We start from the raw sequence: 10697 nt of genomic DNA on the forward strand, positions 1-10697 counted from the left end.
CTTATACTTATCTATAGAGAATAGAGAGGGAGAGAAAAAAAAAGTCAGAAATGGATGGGGAAGGGGAGGGAATTCATTTTAAAATAAATAAAAAAAGAAAAAACTGAGGGTTTTGCTACAGGTGTTGCATTTTGGTATCCATCCCAGTAATTACATCTCACCTTCCAAAATGCTCCATTCTTAATGGACTGGCTGATGGCAACACCCTGAGGGATAGCCAGCACGGGTTTGTTGTGGGTAGGTTGTGCTTGACCAATCTCATTTTCTTTTATGACCAGGTGACCTATCACCTGGACAAAGGGGAAAAGATTGATGTCATATATCTTGACTTTAAAAAAGCCTTCAATGTGGTATCCCATGATCACCTTTTGGCAAAATTGGCCACATGTGGCCTTGGGCCCACCATGATCCCCTGGCTGGGGAATTAGCTCTGTGGTTGGACCCAAAGGGTGGTGTTGACGGAAGTCAATTGTCAAGGTGCCCTGCGACCAGTGGGGTCCCTCAAGGCTCTGTCCTTGGAACTGTTTTGTTCAACCTCTTCATTAATGATGTGGACTCTGGAGTCAGAAGCAGACTGGCCAAGTTCACCGGCGATACCAAACTTTGGGGTAAAGCATCTACACCTGAGGACAAGAAGGCAATCCAGGCTGACCTGGACAGGCTCAGGAAATGAGTGGACAAGAACCTGATGGTGTTTAACACTGAAAAATGAAAGGCTCTCCACCTTGGGAGGAAAAACCTGTAGCATGTCTATAGGCTTGACAGTGGTATGCTGATTAGCACTATGGACGAGAGGGATTTGGGGGTCACGATTGACCACAAGATGAACATGAGCCTTCAATGCGATGCTGTAGCTAGTAAAGCAAGCAAAACCCTGGCTTGCATCCATAGATGTTTCTCAAGCAAATCCCAGGACGTTGTTCTCCCATTGTACTTAGACTTGGTGAGGCTGCAGCTGGAGTACTGCATCCAGTTTTGGGCTCCACAATTAAAAAAGGATGTGGAGAAGCCTGAGAGAGTGCAGAGGAGAGCCACGTGCATGATCAGAGGTCAGGAAAACAGACCTTATGATGAGAGGCTGAGAGCCATGGGACTCTTCAGCCTGGAAAAGCGCAGGCTCAGGGGCGATCTGATGGCTGCCTATAAGTTTATCAGGGGTGTTCACCAGGACCTGGGGGAATGTTTGTTCACCAGAGCACTCCAAGTGATGACAAGGTTGAATGGTTTTAAACTCCTGCAAGACTGTTTCAGGCTGGACATAAAGAATAACTTCTTTACTGTCCGAGTCCCCAAGGTCTGGAATGGCCTGCTGCCGGAGGTGGTTCAAGCACCTACTTTGAACACCTTCAAGAGAAACCTGGATGTTTTTCTTGCTGGGATCCTATGACCCCAGCTGAATTCCTGCCCCTGGGGCAGGGGGCTGGACTCGAAGATCTTCCGAGGTCCCTTCCAGCCCTAACGTCTATGACATCTATGAAATCTATGAAAAAAGCATCTCTCTTTAATTGGATAAATAATAGAATAAACACCCCAACTCCACCTCCCTCCTATCTGCAGGCACAGGAGTGCTTGGGACAGAGTTTATCACAAGTCAAGACAGGCAAAATATTTGCAAGAGTTCTCACTATTCAGGTATTATTGCTGTTGTAGATGCAGCTCAGGGGCATAGGTCACAGTGAAGGGGCCTCACCATGGCTTTGGAAGTGTATTCAAACCCTGCTCTTGACATGTGCCAAACACTGCCCCCAGTTGATTTAGCTGTAAATCGCTCCTTGGTCATTCAGGGCCTTGTTGCATGCTAATTTTGGGCAGCTCCTGGAGCTCTTAACCTGAGGATTGTCTGCATGTTAACTCTTTTAAGTGACTTAGAGCACTTGTTATGTGGCTCAAAGTTATACCACTCCAGGAAAGGATTATCTCTTGATCTACATAACCCAGCTCCTGTTCCACTGCATTAGGTACTTCATTATGCAGCCATTCAGTGGAGAAAGATGATTTCCTTCAGTATGAATGGGCTAGTAAGGGTCCAATGTTGCCATCCTTGCTCAGGCAAAATGTGCTTTGATTTTAGTGACAGTTTGGCTTACTGAGGCCTGTGCAGTTAAAGCCTGTCTATATACAGAGTTAATAGTGTAGCTTGTGCATTGTAAAGTCAGATCCCAGCATACTTAGCAGTATGTTCCAAAAGCCTGAAGTTGTGAAATTAAACCAGTTTAGTTCAACTGGTGCAGCTTTGTGGGTGCAGATTTGTAACATTTGTCACAACTTCCATCAGTTCAGGTTTTTCCTGTAAAGGACAAGGTTAACCTAAAAGCAGTTTTTAGCCACTGGCTAGAGTCTCTAGACAAGGCTTTCTTCTCAATGGGTGCAAAGCTGTTTGTAAACAACCCACTTGCATACCTTGCAGTTTATTGAAACTTGTCTACATTTTAAATATATTCCAGATGAAGTGATGTGTGAATTTAAAATAGAAGAGCTATTCTAAAATAACTGCAGTGCACATATGGAAGTGGAGTAAGCTAAGCCAGAAAAAAGGCACTATTATTCCGGAATGAGAGAGTCCACACAACATGTTCCAGAATAATTATTCTGGAATTCTGAAATAAACTTCATGTGTAGAGAAGTCCTTTCATTATTAATTACTGCTACCTTTGTAAGAGGAATGGCCAGAAACTTCAGCTGAGAAGGTTTTTAAATACATTCTGAAGCGTGTTTAACAAAACTGGTAAACATTTCAATTTCTTAGTCAATATGACTAGCACTTCATTAAATATATATCTACCCTTTCCTAAGTAAACACAAAAAGCAACATACCTGGGAGGCAGGTCATAATGGGCAAGCATAATGAAAACAGTTTTTACACTTCAAAACATCACCTAAATCCCTCTATAGGCAGATCTCAATTGCCTTGTCAAATACTGCCAAGTGCTCTCTTTGTTTATATCCAATATTGTATTTAACACCATGCATTTCCTAAATCAATTTGGGTTTACATGTTTCAGCATTTTGATAGCCTGAAGCCAAGAAAACTCTACCTGCCATAAATTTAAAAGGTCTGAAGGTCACACAATTGGAGTGAAGATCAAAAGGTCTGAAGATCAGCTAGAACAGGAATTTTTATTTCTATCAAAAAGTTGATGCAAGCTTTTGTACGGCTATAAATGTACCTTAAACCAGTATGTTTTTTTCTCTTTTCAAAGAGCAATAGCTGTATCTGTATAAGCGTCCTTATACTGTTATAAGTGCATCTTCATTAGGCATCAGTACCACTTTAATTATACCAGTCAAGATGGAGTACTACCATTTGTGTGTGTAAAGCAGCAAGAGATGGAACGTCAAAGGTAAAGGTTACCTGATCAATCTGCTGATAGAAGGAGGCCTGAACAGTTTAGTTCTATATAACCCAACTCCCATTACTTTCAGTCTGAGTTTGAGCCATTCTTAAATGGCAGGATCGGACTTTTCAGCTTCCTAGATTCATCAACATTTCAGGAAATCTCTGATACTTGCTAGTACTACACAGTCCATAACATGAAATGAGCATGTGTAGCCCTGTCTAAACAAAGCTGCACCAATTTAACTGTGTTAAAAAAATAGATAAAGAGAGCGCAGCAATTAATACTGTTAACAGAGTGCAAATGCCTGAATGGCTACTTATTTGAGGTCCAATTCCTAAAACAATTTAAGCTAAACAAACAAAAAAAAAGTCGAATTAGGTACCTATGCAGGTGCTCTGGAATGGGGTGGGGTGGAGGGGTGTTTTCGCAAGGGCAAAATCTTGAGTATTCAGTGTCCCCATTTTCATAATGGTGATGGGGGCACTTTGACTAAAGCTTGTTCAAGTTTTTGGTTTAGCAGCTTTGTTTAGACCCACAACCTCAAAGATTTGTGCTACAAATGAGGTACCAGGTCTAACGTAGACATTTGCTACTCAATTTGATGACAGAAAGAGGTTAAAATTGTAAAAGATCAACTAAGTAGCTTAGATGCTTAGCTCCATTTCTGGAGGGGGGTGGGGACTGTCTAGCTGCAAACTTGAATTTAACTGAAACATATTGAAAAACAGTAGCTTTCCAAATAAATGCTATCTTACAAAACCCTAGAATAGATAGAAAGATCATAATTCATAAATCAAAATCAAACCTAATGCTACAGAGCACAACTCCTCCATCTGAGCTAACTGTATTACTCAGGTGTACATAAAGACAATGGTAGACATCTGCTATTTTGCATATGAAAGTTAAATAAGCTCACATACCCAAAATTAAAATCAGACTGAAAAGGTATTTCCCTATCAAGTTTCCTGCTAAGAAGTTACAATTATTTCACCGCAAATCATGGCATTGAAAGACCTTGTTGGTTCACCGTAGGTGAAGGGACTTAATTAGTAAACTAAGGAAGCAGGGAATTCCTGTTTTAAAAAAAATATTCAAAACGAGACGGAAAAAACAAATCACAACTGGTGCACATTTTTCCTGGTGCTGCTGTCACCTCTGAACACACATAATGCTCTGAACAACATCTCCTTCCTCTGCATGTCTCTCGCTTTCCTTCCCCCTCACAGAAGACAGTTTAAATACAGAACCATCTGCAGTAATTCAACAGCTAACAGACCCTAAGTGGGCAAAGATCTGTGCAAATATCTGAGACCTCTACTACCATTCAGGACACTAAAATTCTTCATAAGAAATGGGTGTCAAGTCTCTTAAGCAGAAGATTAGAAATCAGCAAGGCTTCAAAGAAGGCACATGCTTGGGTTCTGGGACTAAGGCAGCATGTCCCAGCAAAGACACATTCTACTGTAAACCTCATTGCCCTATGAATGTGATTGGGGGTGAGCAATTCATATTTGTAGGGGATTTGTATTTAATACAACGTATTGTAAGAAAATACAGACATCAGATATACATGACAAGGTAACAATAACATGAAGAAATGCAGAAGAATGTTTTGCATTCGAAAGTTTGTCTAACTATCCCAACTATCCAATTGGTTCAATACGAGATATCACCCCAAGAAACCCTTGCCTCTCTCATTAGTTCCTTGACTACCATGGCTATAACAAGCCTCTAACACTACCAAGAAATAAATAAGACAGTTCACAACTAGAGCTAGAATGATTTTTCCCACACAAGAAGAACTTATCTCCTCTATAGAAGTAGGGACTCTCTTTCTGCTCATGTTTCTAAAGTCCAGCCTAATAGGACCTGTATCATGACTGGAGTCTTTGCGGTCTTCCTGCATCATCATAATTTATTACTTGCATTGCCAATAGCTTCAAAGAGTCTCAGTCTGAACAAACACAGAAAAAACATGATCCTGTCCAAGAGAGTTTACCAACTAATAGGAATGTTTAATGGTTTAATATATTACCTGTTAGTAAGTATCAGGGCTAGATTCATCACATTCATATACCATCATCATAAAAAAAAAAAATAGCTGTTAAGAGTTGCTATTTCATATATTAAACATAAAGGAAAACTGTTGACCACAGAAAGCAACCTGTGGTAGCCTTAGAGAGAAACTCTTGACTTCTTAACAGATATTGGTGATAGTATTTTCACACCTGTCACTGACCGCTATTTCTTTTCTTATACTTCAAAATATTTCACTTGGGGGAGATGAGTAACACAGGAGACTTAAAGCAGTTCCTCATAAAATCAGCTCAGTTTCATAGCTGGAGCCTAAGCAATAAACTCTCATCTGGTAAAGTTAAACAGACAGCTGCAGCTGTTGCAACCAATGGCTAGAACCTGGACAGGATATATTTTTGCTAGCTTTGTTTCACTTGACTGACACAGAAAGAAACTTGGGAGCCTGAAAAAAAAAAAGTCAGAGTTTCTATCGATTTCCTTTCATTACAGGTTTTCAGATGCTGGTGGCTGACTTTTATTGAAAGCATATAAAATATATTAGTTCAACCATGTTTTCAATGCCTGATAATTACTTGCAACAGGAAACGGTAACTGTTTGAATAGATGTTAGGTAGGTTATAATATGTCATAAATCCAATGACTATATTTAGTCCATAATTTTTTTTGTATCCAGGAGGCTGATGGAGTGAAGATCATAGGCTCATCTATGAAATGTGTTTTGTAAATTCCCTTTGGGGATTAGAAGTGAGAGATGGGAGAGAGAGTGGTTTTCATGTGGGAAGTGTGCCCCCACAGGTAACTGGGTATTCTCGTCTTGGCTAGAGTTCCAGTGTGCATTCATTCTGGTGCGCAGTTTATAGACTTCATAGATTGAGGGGCTGGAAGGGACCTCGCAAGATCATCGGGTCCAGCCGACCAGCGCTAAGCAGGGAAGACAATGATTCTAGTCTCCTGTCCCGGGACCTCCTGATCCAGTGTTTCTCTACTAGTGGGGCGTGAAGGGCATGTAGGTGGGACTTTTCCAAAGTAAGTGGCATTGCTGAAAAAGGTAGGGGGCCCAAAACGCACATGAACATAAAAATACACTTCTTGGGGGAAAAAAGTGGGGTTTTGTTTTTATTGTGGTGGGATGCAAGGTTACATAAGATGGATGTCTCCAAAATGTTCCATCTCTACAACCAATAGGGCAATGATGAAAATCAGCCTCTTGGCAGGTACATACTTTCCTTCCTAACATCATAAAAGGTGGTACTTAAAGGAGTTCTGCTCAGAGACAAATTATATCAATCCAGAATAAATACCCAATTAAATTGATAATTTGAGACCAAAAGGGGAAAATCTGGACTCAGGTATTGAAAAAGTGTGGGCATTTTGACTATCACACAAGAATTTCTACTGCCTCTGAGATGGATGACAAACAAATGAGTTTCTGCCTTGCCGTGAGAATGCCTAACAAATTGGAGAATATCACTAAAGTCCTTGTGCAGCCCAGTTCTTCAGATTGGGAATTCAAGCCTAAGAATGCAATACACCCAAAGCAAGCGATTACAATTAGAAATCACTAAGGCAGCCAAGTCCTACTCAGTTTCTAGGGAGGTGGACTTTAGCCTTGATAAAGAGCCCCAGTGTCATTCTGGGTCTGATGCACATTACTCTGTTCTCAGTGGGAGCATTAAAGGGAAGAAAGGAAGGAAGCCCTGTCCCCATCTGGAAAACATTGTTCTAATTGAGGAAATGGAGAGTAGGTTGCAACAAAAGGGAGGCGGGTAGATACAGGGATTGTGTCTATGTTACTGTGCCTCTACTAGATTAGGCTGCAGTGGCAGAGTGCTATAAAATTGCTGCCTTTTGCTAGCATGGCAGGAAAGGAAAATAGACTTTTGTTGGTTCTTATCACATTCTGGGGAATTCACAAACCTGATAGATTTCATTCGCTCATACACCAACAGGAAAATGGAAGACAGCATTTGTACACAAGACTCCTATTTGAATAAGCCAAAGTCAAATCATAATCCCATGTTTATGATATCATAATGTGTTGCCATGGAAATTCATCATTATGAGCTTACTTCAGGATTGCAGAGGCAGCAGAGATGGAGCATGTGGAAAGACCATTCTCTAAGCACAAATGTTTTTGATATAAACTTGCAAAAAAATTCAAGAAAGGATGAGAAATGCATGAAAACAAAATGAATTTATTTTAGTCTGATCTACTAAAAAAACCACAAAAGGATTTCCCTAGTGCACAAATCCTTCATTACAGGAACTGCAAATACGGTACCTGCCCTCAGCAGAGTAATTTGTACACCTGCATTCCACCTAAAACACTCCAAGTGTTTCCTATTGGAAGATACATTTTTCATTGAAAGCATTTTTTCCTGGCCTGGAGGTAGGGATTTTTTTGCCAGGAAAAGGAGAAAGCATGAATTAATTTTCTGTTTGCTGTATAGACTAGAGAACCAGGTGGAAACACATTGTTATAGGTCTTGTCTATTTTAGTTCTTTACTGGTGGTTGGTGAGGCTCCCTTTCATAGTTATACTGTTCTGTAGCGGAAAGGCAGGACAGACTGCTGTCATGGAAATGAGTCTCCCAGTGAAGAGGCCTGGTTTTTCTCCATCTGATGAAGTACTGAAATTTATTTTTATCTATTTAGATTTATACTGAATGTAAGAGCTCCCAACCCAATGTTTAGGGTACCCTTGACAATTTTTTAAAATACACACTAAAATAAATAGGCCAGTCATTTTTTCCAGCTTCTATACACAGTCATGACAAAGGCAAGCTGACCTTTATACAATACTCAAAGCCCCACAAGTCCCAGACTTTCCCAACATCCATCACCTTCCAACACATCTTGGCCTCTGACACTTGGGCCATCACACACTTGTGGAGGAACCGAGTTCCCAAGGACCTGGGACCTAGGAAAGTTCATGGTGCCGATGCACTCTGTTTTTATAACAAGAGTTAGAGTTTGTTGAAAAGTTTATTTTTCCTCACAAATGGAAAGAAACACAAAAAGGGAGAAAACATTGGGGACCAATAATGGAAAGCTTTTGTTTTTCATCAAAGATATCATGTTTTCCCCTGGAAAGCAGGCTGATACTTTCCCCCAGAAAACTCTTTGGTCAAAAATCTAGGTTTCTATCAAGCAAGTTTTTTAGCTAGTCTTAATGTGAACCTTTTGGAAGCAGGTAACATACTTTCTTCAAAGCATACAAGAGAGAAATTGTCACTACAATTATACCACTTCTGGTATGGAAGCAAGAAACGTGGATTGTTTATCAACATATCTGTGCATTATGACAACATATCCCTATAAACCAAAAATGCCCAACATGTCAGCCCCCTCTTCAGGACATATCACAACATCCCTCTTGGTTTTACAATAAAACTATAATCAATGACACATTTTGTTCCAGATACTGTATGTCCTGCAGCCTGGCCATGGACTGAGATGGCAGGATAGCTTTGCACATACATGCTTCAGGGATCTTGCCCATCAGACCTGATGGATGCTGACATCTCATTTGTCCCTCTCACACATCAGATTCAGGGATGGCAGGGAAAGGACAGGAAATTACTTGGTCAAGAAAAGTGTGTGCACAATAATAATTAACAAAGGCAGCTTTTTCACTTGAAATCCTGAGTATCTTGCAGTTGTCTTTAGCATGTCCAAAGTACTGCCCAGTGCAGCTATTAGGGATACTTGTAAATGCTGAAGAACCAAAGGAAGTGTTTTTAATTTGACAGTAGGGCTGTATGAAAGGTACCGCATATAAGATGAAGCTCTTCATATTTTGGCAACTTGCTCATTTTGAAAGAAACAGCTAACAGTTGCCATCCATCCTCTAGAATGAGCAGTGTCACTTTAGTTTCTACAGTTTCTTGCCATACTCATAGTGAAGTGGCAGAAATAGAAGAGTCTCCGAATTGCGCACACAAAGACGTGCCTCCTACACCCCCCCCCCCTTGCTGAATGCTGCTGGCCTTTGTTTCCTTAAATGCCTCTGGAGTGTCATGAAATAGCATACCAAAAAAATATCCAGAGAATCCCTGTTCTTCCACCTCTCTGTTTTAATTTCCCAGTGTAAAACACAAAAGCAATTTTTCCTTTAGAGACTTTATGAACAAGAAACATGAAAATGTAGTGAACGACTGAAGCTTGCAGAATTAGGAAGTTGGTTATTTTCTTCTTACCTCTTAGCAGTATGATACATCTCACACCCAGCAGGAATTGGCATGCAACCCAGGAGATGATGGTGGTCTGTATCAGTATAAGGGAATTGCTCTTCACACATCAGCAGGAGCCAGTAGAGAAGGTCAGGTATATGGGTCAGCCAAACACGTTCCCCTCTTGTCATCTGGAGGGAGATCCTAAGAAAGAATGCATTCATCAGGACTGAATGTGGCAAGGATTTGACAGACCCTTCACATTCCATGTACATAATTGTGGTAGTTCATTTGTTTGTAGAGCAGGCCTTACCAGGGGATTCACATGGCCTTCTTTAAAGGCAAGAAGGATCCCCTTGCCCCCGATCTGCACGCATCTTTAAGCCTTGGAAAATTCATAGTCATGACACTTTTTGTCCCTCCCAACCTCTGACAGCCTCTTGCTTGACATATTGCTCCCCAACTGTGCTTTCCCAGACTACAATTTAGCTTGATTGTAGCAGGTTAAATGTGTTACCATGGATGTGCCAGAGTTTAAGTCTGGATACGTGTTAGCTAAACCCAACCTGAATTCAGTATTGTATTTGTGTTTGGTCTTGACTAAGTAAAATCTGGACATGCTTGCAATAGTTGCCTACAAAGCTTGAAAAGTGAATAGTGATAGCTGCCCAAGCAGGTGACCATTACTGCTACCACTTTGATTAGCACTTACTGGCTGCTCACGTGACTCCTGAGAGACACTTTGTGAGGAAGTTGGTAAGCAAGCAGCCATTCTTGGGGCATGAGGGCCTGTCATTCTCCCAACCACTCAAGGGAAGAAAGCACATCTCCTCACTTGGAGGAAGACTGCAAGAGAGCTAGAGTGAGGGCAGAGGAGGGAAGCTGAGAGTGGGTATAAATGGAGTAAATAGCTTGGTATGGACACTGAGGGATGGAAAATAGGGCAGAGGGAAGATTACATAGATTTCATAGGCTGGAAGGGACCTTGAAAGATCTTTGAGTCCAGCCCCCTGCCCCAGGGGCAGGAAGTCAGTGAGGATCATAGGATACCAGCAAGAAAAACATCCAAATGTCTCCTGAAGGCGTTCAAAGTAGGTGCTTGAGCCACCTCTGGTGGCAGTCTACTCCAAACCTTGGGGGCTCAGACCAT

The sequence above is a fragment of the Gavialis gangeticus genome, unplaced genomic scaffold (assembly GCF_001723915.1).
Source record: "Gavialis gangeticus isolate Ggan-Ray unplaced genomic scaffold, GavGan_comp1, whole genome shotgun sequence".
Lineage (NCBI taxonomy): Eukaryota > Metazoa > Chordata > Crocodylia > Gavialidae > Gavialis > Gavialis gangeticus.